This window comes from Passer montanus, unplaced genomic scaffold, assembly GCF_014805655.1.
Source record: "Passer montanus isolate IOZ18808 unplaced genomic scaffold, ASM1480565v1 scaffold17, whole genome shotgun sequence".
Taxonomy (NCBI): domain Eukaryota; kingdom Metazoa; phylum Chordata; class Aves; order Passeriformes; family Passeridae; genus Passer; species Passer montanus.
Genome location: NW_024364270.1, coordinates 11,554,663 through 11,558,427, shown reverse-complemented (window position 1 = coordinate 11,558,427; position 3,765 = coordinate 11,554,663).

The following is a 3,765-nucleotide window of genomic DNA, read 5'->3' as shown; positions in this document are numbered from 1 at the left end:
TTTTGGGTGCCACAATATAAAACAGACATTAAAGTGTTAGAAACCCTCCAAAGAAGGGCCACTAGGATGGTGAAGAGGCTGGAAGGACAACTTTATGAGGATTGGCTGAGGTCACTTGGTCTGTCAGCCTGGAGAAGAGGCTTCACTCTCATGACCAGCAACAGGACTTGAGGAAATGGCATGAAACTGAGTCAGGGAGGGTTTAAGTTGGATATCAGGAAAACACTTTTTTATTCAGAGGGTGGTTGGGACTGGAAGGGGCTCTTCAGGGAAGTGGTCACACCACCAAGCCTGTCAGAGATCACAAAAGGTTTGGACAACCCTCTCGGGCGACTCTTAAGGTCCTGTGCAGGGCAGGAGTAGGACTCAATGACCTGATGAGTGTCTTCCAAGTCAGCATATTCCAATACTCAATAATAATTTACACCTTAGGACAAGGCTGAAGCTGGCCAGTGCTGAGCTTCTGAAAGAAGCACAGACATGCTTTTGACAGAAACTTTAGGAACTGAGCTTGCATTGGATGTAGTCATGATCCCTTCAGCTACTGAGTGTGTGGTTCTACCCACCTGTGTGTGAAAATTTGGAAAGAACTCTTTAGTTATTGTGGCTAGAATGGAATCAATCTAATGGAAATGAAAGCATAGTCAGGACTGAAGCCAGTAATATATGAAAACAATATACATAGGGGAAAAAACCCCTTGTAGCCTAAAAAAATCCTTTTTTTTTTTTTTTAATACCATTTTAATGAGTTGGTACTGGTCAGGAGAACATCCTTTGCCTCTGTAGTTATAGGCACTTGGTGATAAGGACATAAGAACAGCACAAGATAGTGTACATGCAGGCTCAACAGAAAGGGAGAGAACACAATGCTCGTGTGGTCAGCAGTCCCATACAACTCATCTGTCTGAGAAATAGCTTAAGAAACTGCTTTAGCTTTATATCCACTGATGTGCTCTATGCTAAAAATTGTACTCTGCTCCTACTGAGCTTAATGGTAAAAACCCCTCTGAGTTTAACTGGGCAAGATTTATTATAGCACTGGCACTTAAAAGCAATTCTGTCTTTTGACTTTGTAACGCCAAAAATATTCTTTTCCTCAGGCAATCTACCCACCACAGTGTATGGTTTTAAGTCTCTACCACAAATTGCACACTACTGAGTCACAGACATCTCTGCCACAATTGTATGGGGCAGTGAAACTATTTGGATGCTTTCAGGATCTACTGACTCAGATGCTGAACAAAGCTTGTTCTCCCAACACTAATTCCCCACTTGGCCTCCATCCTGCCAGGCTGGATTCAGGTCAAGGTGACATAGACTAAGCATGGATTAAACTCCAGGTACAATCAGCAGCATGTGTACACAGCAACAAAACCTTCTCTACAGATATGCCACTGGCTACAGGAGCTTGAGGATTTGTCTAATCTAACAACTATTTTCAGCTTGCTCAACTAAGGCAGCAAAGAAGTCTAAATGAGCTTCCAAACTCAAGACTTCTGAGCATACTTAGTCAGTATACTCCTCCAAAGACTGTATCTGCAAAATGGATTGAAATATTTTCCTCCTAGGCTTCTCTATATATTTTACAACTCTTTATATTTTATTGCTTTCTTTGTGTGAGGATGAACCTTCCTGTTAATATGAAATGTTGATCTACCCAGAACTAATATAATGTGACAGTTAAAGAGTCACAAACAATATCTAATACTGTTGATCAAAATCTGCAAGAGCTCTAAATGAAATCTCTTTACTTTTACTTGAGCCACAGTGAACTTCAAGTGTCCCTTAAAGAGACTTGACTTTAAAAAAAACCAAACTAGTGACACCTGTAGCTGCATAAATTTCTACTTTTACAAAAGAAAATACCTGCCTGTGTTGTGGGAGATGTTTAAAAAAGGGGAGTTTGTTGGAATAATCCTTTTTTTACATAAAGGTGTTATATGTGTTTCCTTTATGTACTGAGTTAAAGAGAAGAGAAATCAAACAAACCAACTTCAGTATGTGGTTATGTGGTTCCCCTCTCTCCCCAACAGGATGCCTTCACATTTACTTCTCCCTCATTTGCCCCCTATATTTGTCTAGCAGTATTTAAAGTCTTAATTTTCTAGCTGTTTCTGCCTCTTGCTGTCCAGATCTCTCTTGATTGACCCTCTCGTCTCTTTTTGCTGTGTGTATTAGCCCCACTTCTATTCCTATATGCTCTGCTTTTTATTCCTCCTTCCTTCAGCCATTTCCTCCTTGCGCCCTTGAAGTCCACCTTGATTCTTGCTTTCCTCTCTTTCTGGGTACTCTGCAAGATTCCCACCTGAGTCACTAGAGCAGCTCTCCTCTGAAAGCCAGCAGAGGCAGGATGGTCACTGTGAGCCCCATTTGCACCCACACTTCAGAAGCACTGGCCATCAGGGAGTGACTGGAATTATCTGACTCAGCCGGCCTCGGAAGGAAACCCTTCTCTGATCAACGTGAAAAATGTGGAGGCAACAATAAAGTAACAAAATTTCCACCATTGAGTTGTCCTCTTAGCAAAAGATTACAAATTGGAAATACTTATACAATAATTATTCCCTGAATTAGCTGGCAAGAGACACCCGACCCTGTCTGTGGATTTTAGTTACCTAAATAATCTTAGATTTTGTAGCTTTTTTGCTGTATCTGCCACAGAGCTCACACTGAGTGATCTAGATTGTTGGTGTCATGTTTCTTATGTAAATGAATTGTTTTCCAATAGATTATAGCTATGTAATCCTGCTATGAACAGACACTAATAGAACCAAAGAAAAAATCTGTGCCATTCTAGCATTCGTGTTAATGTAGATATAAAAGGGAGAAAGGCTTCTGTTTGGTCTTAGTTAATATTTGTAGAGCTGATAGCGGGGAAAAAATAAATTAAAAAAAAGAGAGCAAATTGGATACAGAAAATGAGAGGGCAACTTCATGACGCTTTCTTGAAAGATTTCTTTGCAGTGTAAAACTGTTTGGATCCATGGCTTTTAATGTTCATCTTTTAAATCAAAATTTGTTTTGAATAAAAATTAATTTTTAATTCACTGCAGAGTCTTGTGGTGTCATTTATTTCCCTGTGTGTGTACATTGGTACCGACGGAATACCGTCGATGTTTCACACGTAAAGCTGCTCGGCGCGGCGCGGTGAGGGCCGGCACAGCCGGGCGGGCACGGCAGCGCCGCTCCCCGCCATTGGGGCGTGCCACTCACGGGTTAAACACCTCACCAGCCGGCAGCCACCTCCGGGGGCGACTGCGGCTGCTATCTCCCGCTGCTGGCGAACGTGACATTTGCCTTGGTTTGTTTTTTTGGGTTTTTTTTTTTTTTTTTTTTTGTCACTTTGGGTATGTGCGTGTGTCATCACCAATACCCACCTCCTAACATACCAATTGTAAAAATTTTAATCCTTCCACTAGAGGAATGCCAATGCCGATCAGGACGTTCAATCTCTTGCTTCATTCAAAGAGATTTTAGAGGGAAAATGAGGATGTTTACGATAAGATTACAGTAATTCAGCCGCCCGTAGCAGCCGGTCTCTGCCAGGGAAACAATTTTAATCCTTCCACTAGAGGAATGCCAATGCCGATCAGGACGTTCAATCTCTTGCTTCATTCAAAGAGATTTTAGAGGGAAAATGAGGATGTTTACAACAAGATTACAGTATTTCAGCCGCCCGCAGCAGCCGGTTTCTGCCCGGGGCCCTGAGGGCCGCCCCGCCATGACGGAGCCCGCCCGTCTCCCGGGCAACGCTCCCAGCGTGCC